We start from the raw sequence: 19,235 nt of genomic DNA on the forward strand, positions 1-19,235 counted from the left end.
GGGGGTCCAGCTAACAACCTTGGGGTGCTTCTTGCTAGTGGCATCGGTCAGGGGCTTCGCCAGTGTACTATAGGCGGGAACAAATTTCCTATAGTAGCCGGCGGTCCCCAGGAACGCCTGGACCTGCTTTTTCGTGATAGGTCGAGGCCATGCCAGGATGGCGTCCACCTTTCCCGTGTCAGGTTTCAGGGTGTTACCCCCCACCCGGTGACCTAAGTACTGCACCTCGGTCATGCCAATCTGACACTTACTCGGTTTAACCGTCAGATTGGCCATGGCCAGCCTCTCTAGTACCTGGGACAGGTGTTTGAGGTGTTCTTCCCAGGTGGGGCTGAACACCGCAATGTCATCCAGATACGCTACAGCGAACCCTTGCATTCCCTCTAGCAGGTCGTTCACGGCCCGCTGAAACGTGGCGGGGGCGTTCTTCATCCCAAAGGGCATCATCGTGAACTCGAAGAGGCCGAAAGGGGTGATGAAGGCCGACTTTTGCCTCGCGTCAGGTGCAAGTGGTATCTGCCAATACCCCCGGCTCAGATCCATGATTGATAGGTACCTGGCTGATGCCAGTGTATCTAGCAGCTCATCAATGCGAGGCATGGGGTAGGCGTCTGTAGTGGTGATGGCGTTCAGTTTCCTGTAGTCTACGCAGAACCGAGTTGTCTGGTCCTTCTTGGGGACCAGGACAACAGGGGCTGCCCAGGCACTACTGGACTTTTGAACCACCCCTAACTCCAGCATCTCCCTCACCTCCTTCTGCATGTCCGCCTGTACCTCGGGAGAGACACGGTAAGCGGACTGCCTGATGGGGGGATGGGTACCTGTATCTACCCCATGCACCGCCATACTGGTCCGCCCCGGGATACCGGAGAAGGTGTGCTGGTACTGGCCCAGCACCTTCTGTAACTGCTCTTGCTGGGCTGAGGCGAGCTGTGGATTGACGTTTAGGTCGCCGTCCACATCTCGTACGTCAGCCAGCAGGTCTAACAGGGGGTCTGCCTCTCCCTGCTCTAACCGGCTGCACACTGGCAGCGCATACTGGGTCCTGTCATGGTGGGCCTTCAGCATGTTTACATGAAAGCTCTTCTGCTTCCTGCCCCCCATGTTCACTAGATACGTCAGAGGGTTTAACCGCTGCACTACAGTAAAAGGCCCCTCCCAGGCTGCTTGCAGCTTGTTCTGCCTCACGGGAAGAAGGGCATATACCTTGTCACCCACATCAAATGACCGCTCTCCAGCAGTGCGGTCGTACCATGCTTTTTGTTTGGCCTGAGCCTGGGCCAGGTTGTTGGTCACTACTGCGGACAGGGACTCCATTTTGTCCCTGAACTTGAGGACGTAATCGACCACGGAGACATCAGTGGGGTCGCCCTTGCCCTCCCATGTCTCCCGCATCAATTGTAAGGGTCCTCGGACATTCCTCCCATACAGGAGTTCAAACGGGGAAAACCCGGTTGACTCCTGCGGCACCTCCCTGTACGCAAACAACAGATGAGGCAGGTATCGTTCCCAGTCCCCACCTTGCGACTCAACAAACGTGGTCAGCATTTGCTTCAGCGTCCCGTTGAACCGTTCACACAGTCCATTGGTCTGCGGGTGGTAGGGACTGGAGACAATGTGCGTCATGTGTATCTTTTTGCACAGGGCCTCCATGAGTTCGGACATAAACTGGGATCCCTGATCGGAGAGCATCTCCGCAGGGAACCCGACTCGGGAGAAAATGTTAAGTAGCGCGTCTGCTACCTTGTCCGCCCTCAGGGAGGAAAGCGCCATGGCCTCAGGATAGCGGGTGGCGTAATCCACCACCGTCAGGATGTACCTTTTGCCACTGCTGCTGGGAGTGGGCAATGGTCCAATTATGTCGACTGCCACTCTGTGAAAGGGCTCACCTATGATTGGCAGTGGACACAAGGGAGCCTTGCGGGGGTTCCCAGCCCGTTTTACCTTTTGGCAAACAGTACATGAGCGGCAATAGTTGGTCACATCGATCCGCATCCTGGGCCAGTAGAAATGACCCTGGATACGGTCAAGTGTCTTGTGGATTCCCAAGTGCCCTGCCAGGGGAATGTCATGTGCGGACTTCAGCACATGCCCCCGGAAGGCACTGGGTACCACAAGCAACTTGGTACCCACACTTGTTTCACCTTCGGTGGGCTGTACAGGCTCGCTGTACAGCTTACCACCTTCCCAATATACCTTGAAGGTATCTTCATTCGTGAGGGGCTCAGAAGCCTGTCTTCTGAGTGCCTCGAGGCTAGGGTCAGTCCGGAGTGCTTGCACAAATGCAGCACTCTCGCTCTCAGCCAGCTGGCCCGTGGCATATGCAGTTAGTGGCTGAAGGCTACCATCCCTGTGGTCAGAGGAGGGGGAGGAGGCCGGAACCTCTTCCACCTGCTCTGAGCCCAGGTTCTGAGCAGCGCGGCTGCGTGTTACTGCCAGTACAGGTACACCTTCAGACTGGCACATACTGGCATTACTCACATCCTGGCTGCATGCATGAATTACAGTGACAGGTACAACAACATTTTCATCACAAACAATCGGTATATCAAACACAGGTACCTGTGACACAGGTACTATTGGACTCGGTACCCCTGGACTGGGCACATTCAACCCACCTCCCCCCTGTTCTTGCCCCTTGGTGCAAAGTACCTTAGTGTGGGCGGAGAGTCCGTCTCCCTCCTGGCAGTCTGAGGGGCTTGGGGCAGGTTCATAATAGGACACAAGCTTGCCCAGGTCGGTCCCCAACAAAACTGGGACCGGCAGTTGGTCCAGGACCCCAACAACCTTCTCTTGAACCCCCACCCCCCAATCGATGGACACCCGAGCCTGGGGAATGCGAGAAAGAGTGCCCCCCACTCCAGTGAGGGTAAGGTATTTGTCAGGGAGGATATTTTCCGTCGGGACCAGGTGCGCACGCACCAGGGTGACATCCGCTCCAGTGTCGCGGAAACCGGTAACAAGCTGGTCGTTCACTGTAACCAGCTGGTGGTTGCTCGTAGCGGAGTGGATCCCTCTCCCACCTGCGAACATGACGTTGTTGGGTGCTCCCGGCTGGGGTGCGCTGGCTGGCGGCAGTTGCCGTGGGCGAGGTGTAGGTGGTGCAGGAGCTGGCGCTGTCTGCCTCCGCTCCGGGCAGTTAAACTTCATGTGTCCGGGCTTGCGGCAAAAGTGACAGGTGATGCCCTCTGTTACTGCAGGCCTGGACGCAGCAGCTGCGCTGGATGGCCTCTGGGGCGCACGGCTCACAGAGGTAGGAGAGTCTGCAAAATTGTGGGACTGACCTCCTCTCCAGCTAGATGGGGCAGTCCTGCGGGTCTCCGGCACCCTGGTCGTTGCAAAGGTCTCAGCGAGGTCTGCAGCGACCGTCGCTGACGCCGGTCGGCGCTCCAGCACAAACTGGCGTACGTCAGCCGGGCAAATGTTCAGAAACTGCTCCAAGACGATTAAGTCCTCCAGGACACCGTAAGACCCTTTAGTGAGGCCTAGCGTCCACTGGCGGAGTGTGGTGAGCAGACTGCTGACCACATCTTGATAAGAATCAGTAGATTTTTTCTGCCAGGACCTGAACCTTTTCCGGTAGGCTTCTGGCGTCAGCTGGTACTTAGTGATTATAGCCTCCTTTATAGCGGTATAATCATTGTCCTTTTCCACAGGCAACTCTGAGAAAGCATCAAGCGCTTTGTAGCGCAGCAAGGGTGTCAGATGTCTGGCCCACTGGTCTTGGGACAGACGATACTGACGGCAGGCCTTTTCAAAAGACCTCAAAAACAAGTCAATGTCAGTGTCTTTTTCGATAATAGCAAATTTAAATTTTGCACTTACTGGAGCGGCAGTCCCTTCAGCAGGGAGGCTGGGCGTTGAACTCCGGCTGGCTTGCTGCACTTTCGCCATGTTCAGCTCATGCTGTCGTCTCTCCCGCGCCTCTGCAGATTGGCGTTCCTCTCGCTTTTGCTCCGCCATGTACTGCAGGTACTTGTCCACATCAGTTTCCATCAGCTTTTGCAATGCCTGCTGCATTACTGGATCAACATAACTGGACAGTCCAGTACTGGCCGGTTCCAGGCGAGTACTTTCAGGGGTTCTGGGGTCGGGGATCACACTGACAGCCTCCTGCGTATCTGTTGCTGCATTGCCCGCGGGTTGCTCAACCTCGGTACGCACAGGATCTTCAGTCTCTGGTTCCCCTCGACTTGCGTTAGATGAGCCGGTGTCCTCCACAGTGGACACCTCCAGCGTCCGCAGATTCTGGCTATCCCATCGGTACAAGTCCGTTATCAGGTCCTGCTGTTTCTTGCCGCGGATGTCCATGCCTCTCGCCTCGCACAGACTCTGCAGGTCGGATAGGACCATGACCTTGTAATTCCCGGACATTTCCATGCCAAATAAAAGAAAACTTAGGGGAGGGGTACTGGTTACACAGTCTCTCTGTATATATGAAAAATATATTGCACTCAGTCACTACCAACGAATTAGTTCGTTTCTCGATAGGGCTAATTCGATAGCCCTACCTGAGATACTATCAGCACACACAGATCCCAAACGCTGCCGACCACTGTCACATGAGCCCCACTGGCCGTGAACACGCAAAACCGTCCGATCCGATTCTAGCACACAGATTGAGAGCTATGGACGCAATCTGCGTAGAATTGGCGGAGTTTGAGCGTCACGACGCAGTAGGGAGCCTGTGAGGTTACGAAAATACACTTTTACTCCAACCCAGGGGTAGATTTGCCACCATCTCTGTTTTCTATCAGCCCAGAGAAAACTGCTAACTGGCTATAGACCTGTGAAACAAACAACCGGTTAAAACTGTGCAATTCCTATCTATCTATCAAAACAGTAGCGTCCCTTCGGAAGTTTAGGTCTCGTCTGTGTATACTGAATAGAAGGTTTTACTGAGAGGTAAAGACCTTTTAAAAAGCCTTTATTTGTTACAATATAAATAATTAATATATACAGACAATCGTGAACAATTAAACGATGAGAGACAGTGATAACACAGTACATAAAAGAAAAAAGGGATAAAAAGAACGAATACTTATGATTCTGTGGAAAGTCCGTTCGGGAAAAGACAAAGTTCCTTTGTTGCAGTTAGTTCGCAATATGGCCGAACCACATGGCCGTTGCTCCGCCTGCAAGATGGCCACTGCTATTTCCCCAAGCAGTGGCAGTCTTTTCGGTATGATGGAAAGTGGGGGAATTGGCTGGGAGTCCTCATGCAATCAGTTTTGAGCACTGACATTTCTGGGCGGAGTCTCAAGCTCAGCCCAGGGGCGTGTCAGGCAGTGAGTTCTCAGGGGAGGAACTTCCAACCATCCACAAAATATGTCCAATTTCATATCCCGCCGGGGTTTTGTCGCACATGCAAACCGATTTCATATTCAGATTGGGCTGAGAATACACGTTCATAGGACATCAAACTTGCAATATTTGGGGCGCACGGGGACCCCATTATTCATATCTCAGCCCCTGCTCGGGTTACCTGGCTATGTCTAGTATCACCATATTCTACAGAATTAGGGAAACAAAGTTACGTAATTTTCATATTCCTCCTATGGATGGTATTTGCAAAATGTGACAAGTTATCAACACCATGCATTCCATATTCAGTCTAGTCGGTGCCGTCAAGACTGGGAGGAATGTAGGTGTCAATAGACCTCATGCTGTGCTAGCTTCCCCTGTTGAATAGACTCTGTTGGTATTTCAGCTCTGCCCAATTAGCACATTAGTGTCACCAGAGCTTTTCCGGGAGCCTTAAAAGGATTTCTTGCTAAACCAGGTTGCTTTAGCCATATGCTAACGCAGGCCCATTCAGCCCTCATGGCAAAAAGGGGGGGAAGGCAGGAAGGAAAAACTTCTATTTAAAAATAAAGAATGTCAGTTTTCCGATCACGGTTGCGATCGGACAATCGGCCGCGAATCCTCGGACGACTGGGCGTCGCCCGGCGTCACATAAGGAAAGTCATGATATAAAGGTGCCCGTTATGGTACAATTTTTCCTTAGATGCAAATCATACTTTTTCTAATTGTACAGAAAATCACACTGTGGCCTCTGGCAAACTACATGCGATTCCGATTTTGTATATACAATCCGATTTTAAAAAAATTAGCAGCATGCAGTACTTTTTAAAAATCAGAATCAAAACTGGGAGACTGGCGGAGCTGCGGCGAGGGACAAATAGGCTTCTAGGGACTGGAGGAAGCCGCAGGTAAGTAATCTGATTTTTTTTTTCAAATCGCAATCCTTCCAGTGGTATTACCTCCATCACTTTAATTTACATAACAATTTTTTGTATTCACTTGCGATTGTAATTCTAAATCGCTGTAATCGCCCTAGTAGGCCATATAGCCCTCAAAGCTATTACATACCTCCCCACTTTTTGAGATGAGAAAGAGGGACACTTAAGCCACGCCCCTGCCACACCCCTGATCATGCCCCCAGCACACCCCTAGTCACGCATACCATAAAGCTTTCATAAGAAAAATATCTTGTTTTAAAACTCAAGCCACACTGCTCCTTTCTATCCTGATGCATTTTCCTTCATATTAACATTTGAACATAATAAAAATATCAATTTAGAAGACGGAAATAAAGTTTGGAGGTAATTAAACACATTTTTCAGTAGAGAAATATATTTATTTACATAGAAAGAGGGAGAAAGTCCTGAAAGAGGGACACATGAGGAGGAAAGTGGGACAGGGCTCCCAAAGAGGGACAGTCCCTCCAAAAGAGTGACAGTTGGGAGCTATGCTATTGGGACTCATTTCTGTGATCAAGGTACAACAGTTTCATCCCTCCACAATTATAAGCATGTGCTGGTGTAGTGACATGGGACTGTGCAGCCTGCCTGGTGAGAAGCATGAGTGACAATCTTCCAGACTTCCACTGCAGACTTCCACACGCTGCACCCCCCACACCCACTACACATGACACAGTCACCCTCACTACAGCGAGTAATAATGACATGACAAACCCAGCATCACAAAACTGTCGGAAACACCCAGGTCTCTCTCTCAGTCTCTCCCTTCCTCCTGATGGGGTGCAATGGCCTCCGACCAATCAGCAGGCGGGGAGGCGGGGTTATGTGTGTGAATGAGTCACCGCAGGCTGAGCGCTGAAAAGTTTGCACACATTAGTGTAGCAGCGAGCGGAGGAGCCGCACTGGGAGAATTCACTCTACTCAATTATCCTTTTGTTTCCAGGACCGTCCTCGTACCTCGGTGAGTAGATGAGAGCTAATATTCCATTCAGTACAGGCAGCAGAGGCTGGCCCTATCCATGCATGTGTACTGTGGTAGGAAGCCTCATTCATTCCTCTGAACTGCCCAGGGGTTAAAAGTTCTTCACTGCAGCTAAAAGACACTTTAGATGGGAATGAGCAGAATGCCTGGAGCCTTCTAGCTACTTCTCTCATCCATTTCTGAGGCTTTCATTCCCACCTAATATGTGATTATTTCGACTTGACTAAGTGGACGTTCTTATAGTTCATTCAGCTGAAAAGCTACAGGTAGCATTTTGCTGACGTTTGCAAGGCGTTGTGTCTGGTCATGAGGCAACTAAACTGAGCAATTAGGCACTCTCTATTACCTCTACCTTTGCCCACCGCAACCCGTACATACTCATGTAGTTGAAGGCGGTTATTTCTTACAGGGTGCTGAAGCTAGGTACTTACGTGTAAGAATTCGGGAAATGAACAGACACATTCCTAGCCTTGAGGCTAGCAATGTGTTCCGTTGCTTTGGAGGGGGGTGAAGGGTTGACGATTGGCGGATGACAGAGCAACTTCAGTTGGTCAGTGGGGTTGAAAATGGCATTGAAATCGGTTATGCGCAGGCATCGGGGGTCGTTAAGGAACCGACTTAACGGATCCTTAACGATGCCTGAGCAAGATTTATTGGTGGCTGCTGTACACTCAACGATCAAAACGATCGTCGGCTGAAATGGGCGTTATCAGACGTTTTGGCCGACAGTATTGCATGTGTGCACATAACTTAAATGTCATGGTTTTCCAATCACCTCTTACCGTGTGTATGTGTATACAGACCCAGCATTTTCCATTAGTGTTCACGGTATGCAGTTTAAACGCCCACAAGTAACTCTCCTCAAAAGTCTAAGCTGAGCCTTTGGGTGCTCTCATACTTTGTGCCAAATGTTTCCATGACTGCTCGCATACTGGTATTGGGGGCAACTTATGAACAGATGTAAAGCAATTACACAGGCAGACTGGAAATGTAGTGAAATGTATCCAATTGGAAAGTATTTGAGAAGTATGAAGTATTAGTCGCGGAGCAGATATGCAGACATCAAACCAACCAGCGTTGATTCAGGTAACTGTACATGGTTTATTGTCAGCTTTTGAAACTTTAAAGGATACCTAAGCCAAAACAAAAAATTAAAAACGAGGGTAGCAGGCATGTGTAGTGGGCTCTCCTTGTGTCCACTGGTCCCCCTGTTCTTTGTCCCCATTTGTTACTGTGTACCAATCCCCCGAACTGACTTCCTGGTTTGGAGGGTCCGTGCGGTCTGTGCACATGCTACCCTACGACGCGTGTCCTTGATTGTGTCAGGAGCGCTCTGCGCATGCGCACTGGGTCACAACAACATAGTGCGCATTCACAGAGGGCTCCCAGATGTGGGCACGTGATCAAGGACGTGCGTTGCCGGGCAGCGTCTGCGCAGACCACACAGACCCTCCCAGCCAAGAATTAAGTTCAAACGATTGGTACACAGTAACGGATGGGGACAGAAAACAGGGAGCGGTGGGCACGAGGAGAGCCCCCCGTTTTTAAATTTTTGTTTGGGCTAATGTATCCTTTACGTTTCTTTTTCAGGCATGATATAGAATTAGATCAGAATCCAGTTCTGTATCATGCCCGAAGAAGAAACTTAAAGTTTCGAAACCTGACAATATAAAGTTTATATTGGCAGGTTTCGAAACTTTAAGTTTCTTCTAAACCATTAAATTATAAACCTTGTACAGATAGACACGTAATGGTATTACTTGAATCAACATTTCTTGGTTTGTTGTAAAAGCGAAGAATTTTGTTTATGGAGGCATAATTTTCCACTGACACCAAAGTAAGGGAGCCCATATACTGTCCAATCTGCTTGTCAAATTTAGTTACATTGACCAGATCTGATGAAAAATGTATCTAGTGCCTTTCTTTCAACATTGAACTTGCAGTGGATTTTGGGTATGTAACGACTGGACACCTGTCACAGAAAGGCACTAAATTTAAGTTGGTCAGGCGGCAAGTCGATATAGGAATGAATGGTCTTCCAGTGCATTGGGTCATAAAGAGCAAAGTATTGTTGTATTTACAGTGGTTTGCTAAAGTATTCGGCCCTCTTGAAGTTTTCCACATTTTGTCACATTACTGCCACAAAAATGAATCAATTTTATTGGAATTCCACATGAAAGACCAACACAAAGTGGTGTACACGTGAGAAGTGGAACGAAAAGAATACATGATTCCAAACATTAAAAAAAAATAATAATAACTGCAAAGTGGGGTGTGCGTAATTATTCGGCCCCCTGAGTCAAGAACCACCTTTTGCTGCAATTACAGCTGCCAGTATTTTAGGGTATGTCTCTACCAGCTTTGCACATCTAGAGACTGAAATCCTTGCCCATTCTTCTTTGCAAAACGGCTCCAGCTCAGTCAGCATAGATGGACAGCGTTTGTGAACAGCAGTTTTCAGATCTTGCCACAGATTCTCGATTGGATTTAGATCTGGACGTTGACTGGGCCATTCTAAAACATGGATATGTTTTGTTTTAAACCATTCCATTGTTGCCCTGGCTTTATGTTTAGGGTCGTTGTCCTGCTGGAAGGTGAACCTCCGCCCCAGTCTCAAGTCGTTTGCAGACTCCAAGAGGTTTTCTTCCAAGATTACCCTGTATTTGGCACCATCCATCTTCCCATCAACTCTAACTAGCTTCCCTGTCCCTGCTGAAGAGAAACATCCCCAGAGCATGATGCTGCCGCCACCATATTTGACAGTGGGGATGGTGTGTTCAGAGTGATGTGCAGTGTTAGTTGTCCGCCACACATAGCGTTTTGCATTTTGGCCAAAAAGTTCCATTTTGGTCTCATCTGACCAGAGCACCTTCTTCCACATGTTTGCTGTGTCCCTCACATGGCTTGTGGCAAACTGCAAACGGGACTTCTTATGCTTTTCTGTTGACAATGGCTTTCTTCTTGCCACTCTTCCATAAAGGCCAACTTTGTGCAGTGCACAACTAATAGTTGTCCTATAGACAGATTTCCCCACCTGAGCTGTAGATCTCTGCAGCTCGTCCAGAGTCACCATGGGCCTCTTGACTGCATTTCTGATCAGCGCTCTCCTTGTTCGGCGTGTGAGTTTAGGTGGACAGCCTTGTCTTGGAAGCAGGGCTGTGGAGTCGGAGTCGTGGAGTCGGAGTCGTGGAGTCGGGCAATTTTGGGTGCCTGGAGTCGGAGTCGGGAAAAAATGCACCGACTCCGACTCCTAATGAATTTGTAACTGTGATTAAAATAGAAAATATGATAAAATGTTCTATTTCTCAGATAATAGTCATTAAAAATAATGTATATATACAGTATATATACAGTAATAGCTGTGCTTTGTCCACAAAAATGAAATAAACCAATCAAAATTAGTTACTTGTGCTGCTTCAGTAAAGCAGTCCCCGTATTTTTAAGGTCAGATATACATATCTGATTGTGACTGTATATATGATGTGTACACAGGAATCTCTTATATATGTTACGGCCAGAACCCGAAGTGTGGCCACTTCTAGTTCTGGCCGGCCACTTCGGGTTCTGGCTGGCCAATATGCGAAGTGGCCGCAGCGCTGCGGCCAATGTGAGAAATGGAATGTTTACAGCCGTCTCGCCCGGCCAAATTGATGACAAACTTGCTTAATTTTAATGAAATGTAGCCGGCGGCAATGTCATAGAATAGATGAAGCCGCCGGCTTTCGCGCACTGCCTCTCCCCGATCCCCCCCCTCCCTCCTCTCGCCGCCGCCTCCCATTACAATACGTAGCAGCCGGGCGGGGACATGCAGCCGGAGAGTCGTTCGTCGCAGCAGGGGCAGCAGAGCGGGGGAGGCTGCAGACATCGCTTCTGCCAGCACCCCGCTCTGCAGGAACGGCAGGATTCCCCTGCCGCGACGAACGACTCTCCGGCTGCATGTCCCCGCCCGGCTGCTATGTATTGTAATGGGAGGCGGGGAGAGGAGGGAGGGTGGATCGGGGAGAGGCAGTGCGCGAAAGCCGGCGGCTTCATCTATGACATTGCCGCCGGCTACATTTCATTACAATTAAGCATCATCAATTTGGCCGCGGCGAGACGGCGTCAACAAAACATTTCTCACATTGGCCGCAGCGCTGCGGCCACTTCGCGCATTGGCCGGCCAGAACCCGAAGTGGCCGGCCAGAACTAGAAGTGGCCACACTTCGGGTTCTGGCCGTAACATATATACTAAATAACATCTATGCTGTAAGAATAAAGCCTGATGTGTAGCCGTGTCACTAATAGAGATGGTCAACGAGATGTAAATAATTCCGCATTGATGCTGATTTATGCAAATGTATGCACTTCCTTTGCTGATGAAATCAAATAATTTGATATGTTATTAAAATTTGGTTTGGTGACTACAAATTAAAGGGTAACTGAGACGGATGAAAAGTAAAGTTTTATACATACCTGGGGCTTCCTCCAGCCCCCTTCAGGCTAATCAGTCCCTCGCTGTCCTCCACCACCCGGATCTTCTGCTATGAGTCCTGGTAATTCAGCCAGTCAGCGCTGTCCGGCCGCATGCCGCTCCCACAGCCAGGAACATTTTGCACCTGCGCAATAGTGCTGCACAGGTGTAGTATGCTCCTGGCAGCGGAGTCTGTGCATGCGCACTACGCCTGACTGGCTCAAGTACCTGGACTCATAGCAGAAGATCCAGGTGGTGGAGGAGGACAACGAGGGACTGATTATCCTGAAGGCGGCTGGAGGAAGCCCCAGGTATGTATAAAACTTTAATTTCATCTGTCTCAGGTTTACTTTGTTACACAGTAGTACTATACTCTACATATGCACTCCCCACAGAGCTGCAGGGAATCCACTGAGAATGCTGTGCACATTGAACACAGAGGTGTTGTCTGTTTACAATCTCCTCATTCCCCTGCAGAGTACCTGCACATCATTCTTACATGTACCCACAGTTACATTGCCTAGGGCCTGATAGATGTTCTTTGTTCCGGTTTGTACCTTTCACAAGTACTCTTACCAAGGACTAGTTTTAGTCTAAAAGGGAATAAATATAGTAGTCTACATATCCTTCTCACTTCAGTTGTCTTGTAAAATTCCTAAGCGTTGGCAGTTAAGAGACGAATTTCATGTTACATACTTTTAATCAACAAAATTGTAATTTGCAAATTAGAGGAGTCGGAGTCGTGGAGTCGGAGTCGGTGGAATCCTAAACTGAGGAGTCGGAGTCGGTGGATTTTTGGACCGACTCCACAGCCCTGCTTGGAAGGTTTACAAGTTTAGGAGGACGGCCTAGTCTTGGTAGGTTTACAGTGCCATACTCCTTCTATTTTTGAATGATCGCTTGAACAGTGCTCTATGGGATGTTCAAGGCTTTGGAAATCTTTTTGTAGCCTAAGCATGCTTTAAATTTCTCTATAACTTTATCCCTGACCTGTCTGGTGTGTTCTTTGGACTTCATGGTGTTGTTGCTTCCAATATTCTCTTAGACAACCTCTGAGGCCGTCACAGAGCAGCTGTATTTGTACTGACATTAGATTACACACAGGTGCACTCTGTTTAGTCATTAGCACTCATCAGGCAATGTCTATGGGCAACTGAATGCACTCAGACCAAAGGGGGCTGAATAATTACACACACCCCACTTTGCAGTTATTTATTTGTAAAAAAATGTTTGGAATCATGTATGATTTTCGTTCCACTTCTCACGTGTACACCACTTTGTACTGGTCTATCACGTGGAATTCCAATAAAATTGATTCATGTTTGTGGCAGTAATGTGACAAAATGTGGAAAACTTAAAGGGGACCGAATACTTTTGCAAACCACTGTAGTTTTTGATAACCTTTTTGCTGAATTTTGAGGACATTCCAATGCTGCAATATGGTGAATTCATCAACCATAGTAATTGATAGTATTTATAATCAGTCAGCTATCAACCCATGAATGCCTGTCTGTATTCTGGTATCTTTTATTCATAAAGTGCCAACAAATTACACAGTGATGTACAATAAATAGGAGGCATGGGTGACAAAACTAGGTAACAAATTCTAACCCAGGAGGGAGAGGAGAAGATCTGCCCAACTATGTTTACAATCCTACCTAATAAAACCCCTGTGTCTCTGCGTCCCATGTCCGTGTGTGTTTCCCTGTGTCTGCGCTACTGCGCATGTGCTGCAGGAACAGCCGTTGTTGGGACGGGAGCAGGACAGTCAGGGGGCTGGGCGTGTGTGCACGTGTCGGGCGCGCAAATGCGTGCTGACAGGTGGTGGCAGTGACAGACCTATTGCCCGTTAATAAACGGGCTAAGGTCCCTAGTCTGATATAATCTGACAATCTGAGATAAGATGGCCATTATGAAATTAACTGAGTGGCTAGATTAGAGACACCCCTTAATTGAAAGTAAACTAGTCCAACAATGACATAGAGTAACATAACAACGCAGAGTTGCTAATATAAGGAACGCTCAGTTTCGGATGACCTAGTTATCCCACAGCTAATGTCAAAATGGGTAAGACGAAAGTGACTTTGAACGAGGGATGAGCGTTGGTGCAAGAAGAACTGGTGCTTGCATCCAGGGCTGTGGAGTCGGAGTCGTGGAGTCGGAGTCGTGGAGTCGGGCAATTTTGGGTGCCTGGAGTCGGACTCGGGAAAAAATGCACCAACTCCGACTTTGACTCCTAATGAATTTGTAACTGTAATTAAAATAGAAAATATGATAAAATGTTTTATTTCTCAGATAAGTCATAAAAAATAATGTGTATATATACAGTATATATACAGTAATAGCTGTGCTTAGTCCACAAAAATGAAATAAACCAATCAAAATTAGTTACTTGTGCTGCTTCAATAAAGCAGTCCCCGTATTTTTAAGGTCAGATATACATATCTGATTGTGACTGTATATATGATGTGTACACAGGAATCTCTTATATGTACTAAATAACATCTATGCTGTAAGAATAAAGCCTGATGTGTAGCTGTGTCACTAATAGAGATGGTCAACGAGATGGAAATAATTCTGCATTGATGCTGATTTATGCAAATGTATGCACTCCCTTTGCTCATGAAATCAAATAATTTGATATGTTGTTAAAATTTGGTTTGGTGACTACAAATTAAAGGGTAACTTAGACGGATGAAAAGTAAAGTTTTATAAATACCTGGGGCTTCCTCCAGCCCCCTTCAGGCTAATCAGTCCCTCGCTGTCCTCCACCACCCGGATCTTCTGCTATGAGTCCTGGTAATTCAGCCAGTCAGCGCTGTCGGGCCGCATGCCGCTCCCACAGCCAGGAACATTCTGCACCTGCGCAATAGTGCTGCACAGGTGTAGAATGCTCCTGGCGGCGGAGTGTGTGCATGCGCACTACGCCTGACTGGCTCAAGTACCTGGACTCATAGCAGAAGATCCAGGTGGTGGAGGAGGACAACAAGGGACTGATTATCCTGAAGGAGGCTGGAGGAAGCCCCAGGTATGTATAAAACTTTAATTTCATCTGTCTCAGGTTTACTTTGTTACACAGTAGTACTATACTCTACATATGCACTCCCCACAGAGCTGCAGGGAATCCACTGAGAATGCTGTGCACATTGAACACAGAGGTGTTGTCTGTTTACAATCTCCTCATTCCCCTGCAGAGTACCTGCACATCATTCTTACATGTACCCACACTTACATTGCCTAGGGCCTGATAGATGTTCTTTGTTCCGGTTTGTACCTTTTACAAGTACTCTTACCAAGGACTAGTTTTAGTCTAAAGGGAATAAATATAGTAGTCTACATATCCTTCTCACTTCAGTTGTCTTGTAAAATTCCTAAGCGTTGGCAGTTAAGAGACGAATTTCATGTTACATACTTTTAATCAACAAAATTGTAATATGCAAATTAGAGGAGTCGAGGAGTCGGTGGAATCCTAAACTGAGGAGTCGGAGTCGGTGGATTTTTGGACCGACTCCACAGCCCTGCTTGCATCTCTGAAACAATTACTCTTTCAGGATTTTCTTGCCCAACAGTTTCTCGGTGTTTAAAGGGTGGCAATTGCGAAAAAAACTCCAATCGATAAGAACTATTCTGGTCAAAAAAGGCTGGTGAACGAGAAAGGTGAAAGGCGAGTAGCACGCATAGTCCGCAGCAACAGAAGGGCAACAACATGACAAATTACAGCTTAAATGAATGCAGGTGCATCACAAAGCATATCCCAATGCACAACAAGATGGACTTTGCAAAGGATGGGCTTTAGCTCCTGAAGACAATCAAGAATGTCTTTGGAATCACAGAAAAATAGGAAAAGACACCTTTTGTTGTCCCTTGCCACTGTGCTCGGTCTCAAATTGGTTTGAGGAACATCAATATGAGCTCAACCTGCTTCCAGGGCCAGCTCAGTCCCCTAACCTCAATCCTACAGAGGGAGGAGGAACTATGGCGCACTGCACAACAGAGAGGGAAAAAGAGGTAAACTATGCTCGGCCGAGATCATCCAGCACTTTGGATCTGTACACTAGATTCATGGCAAAGGAGCCCTCAGCTATAGACCTTAGAACATGTGTATGAGGCTTGATAACTGTAGGCTGCAGTCTTCTTAGAAAACCTGAACATTATAAATGATGCAATCCAGTCTACAGCAACAGCTCCACCCACAAAGCTTGAAACTGACTCTCACACACTTCATCTTCTTGTCGTGACCAAGACAGTATCTTTAGCTGCGGAAACTTCATTTCACCTGCAGAGGTAACGTTTGAGCACTCTGATATTAGGAGGTATATTCAGATTGGTACTTTGACTTGGGACATAAGCTGACCACATATAGGCTCCTCTTTTATATCAACTGTCATTTTGAGCATCTGTAGTAACCGCCAGCTGGAAGTGTATCTCCCAGTAAGGCCCACACAGTACAGAGGTACACAGAGTCGGGGCTGTTGTTGTGGTCAGTGACAGTGCACAAAAATAGCTCAGAGCGTATCTCATCATTGTTCAAAGTTCTGCTTACTTTGGGACGGAACTGTAAAACGTTGAGAAATTTTATTTTCAGTATGCTATTGGTATGTTAGGCAGCTGTAAGCAGAGTATAGAGACACATTAACAGCCCTGCTGTGAAAGATCGTTAGCAATGTACACACCTTGGATTCGGAAGCAATCTTTTATGATAGACAAGACATAGAACATATATATTGCGCTTTTCTCCTGGCAGACTCAAAGCTCCAGAGCTGCAGCCACTTGGGTGCGCTCAGTAGGCCGTAGCAGTGTTAGGGAGTCTTGCCCAAGATCTCCTCACTGAATAGGTGTCCGCTTTACTGAACAGGAAGAAATTCAAACCCTGGTCTCCTGAGGCAGAGCCCTTAACCATTTCACTATTCAGCCACTACCCAGTTTTAGGTAAAAATCTAGTATGTGTGCAGATGTCCCAAGATGGCCTCCACTTTTATGATTGACCAAGCCAGAGAAACTTTGGTTGAAACCATCGTAGTCCTCCATTGGGCCACCTCCTGCTCCTCCTACCCCTCCACTCGCTGTAAAACAAGACAGGCTGTTCAACAGGCAGCTAATTGCTGTATGGCTGGATACAAAGAAATAATACCAAAACTTGAGACGGTTTTTTAATTCGCAGGATGTGGACGTTGTGCAGGAGGATGCCTTTTTACATCTTCGTTTCTCTTTCACTTCACTTTTACATACTGTATAAACATGTTGATACAAGGTAGCGCGGAACTCTGTAACCCAATGCCAATAAAATAGTTTTTCAGTTTTGGATAGTATTAGAAGTATCTCTTGGGTTTTTACTGCTGTTTATGTTCCTGTCTGGGCAAATGCTCGGTTGCCGCCATCTGAACTGATCTTTCAGGAATGATCGATTTACATGTTCATGCTGTGTGTCAGAGAGCCTCTTCTGCTTTGTTAAGAGGGGAGGGGTTACGGTGAGTGGGAGGTGACCTGCAATGACAACTACAATCTCCTCTACCCCCTCATGTTTGCCTGTTTATGAAAAAATCCATTCTACTGGATCCAAATGCATTATTGCCTTTATTGCAACATTTTGCAGGCTTTAGGCAAGGGCTGTGGAGTCGGAGTCGAGGAGTCGGAAGTCTGAGCAATTTTGGGTACCTTGAGATGGAGTTTGTGGTTGGTGGCCCGCGGGGGCCTCTCTGCGTGCATGGCTCATCACCCCCCCCCTTCATAGCAACGGGTTGCTAGCTACCTTCAGGCTAGCAAAGCGTCTGTACAGCATCAGCCGCTAACTGTGGCCCGAGGGATCGCTTTTGATGCCTGCCAGGCAACAATGATTGTATGTGTGTATGTAGCTTAGTGTGTGTGGGTTTGTGTCTAGCAGGGTCTGTGTTAGTGTCTAGCAGATTTTGTGTGTGAGAGTGTGTTTATTTGTGTGCTTGACAGTGTGTGTATCTAGCAGGAGCTATGTATGTGTGTGGCTGGTGGTGTGTGTATGTAGCAGCATATTTGTGTGTGTGTCTGGCAGTGTGCATGTACCTTTGGCATGAGATCGTGGCCATCCACTGTCTTATCTACATGGGTACCCCTAACACTCGAATCCTCTTGTGACTGTGGCAAGGAAACGTTCTACCCCTAACACATGAATACCTCTTGTGACTGACAGGAAAACTTTCTAACCCAACACTAGAATCCGCTTGTGACTGTGGCAAGGAAACTTTCTACCCCTAACACATGAATCCTCTTGAGACTGTGGCAGGGAAACTTCCTCAAGAAATATGCTAAAAACCACATCCCTGAAGACTTGTGAAATGCAAGGGTGTTTTTACACAACCGGTAGATGAGGAGGAACATTCACTATGCAATCTGATGAATTATTCAGCCAGGTTGATGTGTTACAATGTGTACAGCTACAGTTGACTCTCAGGCAGAGGCTTGCACTTGCTGTGGGCTCCTGTGGAGATTATGGTAAATTGGTTGAGGCTTCCTGATATGCTTTCTATTAGGAGCTCCGGGCTCTGCAGTGTAGTGCTGAGTGCATAGAGAGACAACTGTGCTGGGTTTTATTTTCTGTTGAAGATCTCCGCTGAGCATTTAAAACTGCCATAGAAAAATAGTTGTTTTAGAGTTTTCAAAACCTGCATTGCTTACAGTGATTGTTTTGGTGACAGTAACTCAGCATGCATCTATATATTTAAAAGACCCCTGAAGTGAGAGAGATATGGAGGCTGCCATATTTATTTCCTTTTAAACAATACCAGTTGCCTGACAGCCCTGCTGATCTATTTGGCTGCAGTAGTGTCTGATTTACACCAGAAACAAGCATGCAGCTAGACTTGTCAGATCTGACAATATTGTCAGAAACACCTGATCTGCTGCATGCTTGTTCAGAGTCTATGGCTAAAAGTATTAGGGGGAGAGTATCAGCAGGGCTGCCAGGCAACGGGCATTGCATAAAAGGAAATAAATATGGTAGCCTCCATATTCCTTTCACTTTAGGTTCCCTTTAAAGTGGACCTGAACTCTTGCACAGAACAGAAGGAAAACAGAGAGAAATGTACCCTGCATCTATTTAGAGAGTTTAACCTGTCTAATTCCCCCTCATCTGTGACTACTCGCCACCATAATTTGATCTCTCAGCGATGTCAGCTCAGGAATCTCCCCTGCCATGGCAGAGCTGCTAATTGGTAAACACTGGATGTTAACCCTTTGTCTGCTTCCATAAAAGCAGGAAGTAGACACACTGTAGATTTATTGCAGGGTTTTTTATCAGCTGTAACAAAGAAATGTTTTTCTTTAAAGAGAGCCCGAGATGGGCTAAAAAAAAAAGTATGCTATCTGATCCGCAGGGCTGAGCGGATCAGGTGGCGGCAAAAACTGCTGCTCCCCGCCGCTCCTGTGGGCTGCAATGGCTCACTCTCACTTGCCTGACCCCTGGGTCACGACGCAGCTCTAAGAGACTGTGTTGTCTTTCATAGTGTGCAGGGAGGCGGGGGAGTGGCAGGAGGCGTGGCCAGGGGAAGAGGGCTGCCCAATGGGAGCT

General features: G+C 47.5%; 1 protein-coding gene across 2 annotated transcripts in view; it reads left to right on the forward strand.

The window, feature by feature from the left end:
• The first annotated feature begins 7,119 nt into the window (after positions 1–7,119).
• Positions 7,120–19,235, forward strand: part of CD37 (CD37 molecule) — a 169,854-nt gene continuing 157,738 nt past the window's right edge. The window contains exon 1 of one of the 2 annotated variants that reach the window (XM_068264849.1): positions 7,120–7,224. The gene's annotated coding sequence lies outside the window, so the exon portion shown is untranslated. The remainder of the gene's footprint in view (positions 7,225–19,235) is intronic. The other variant, XM_068264850.1, reaches the window with a different exon arrangement.

Source organism: Hyperolius riggenbachi, unplaced genomic scaffold (genome assembly GCF_040937935.1).
Source record: "Hyperolius riggenbachi isolate aHypRig1 unplaced genomic scaffold, aHypRig1.pri scaffold_182, whole genome shotgun sequence".
In the NCBI taxonomy this organism is placed as follows: Eukaryota; Metazoa; Chordata; class Amphibia; order Anura; family Hyperoliidae; genus Hyperolius; species Hyperolius riggenbachi.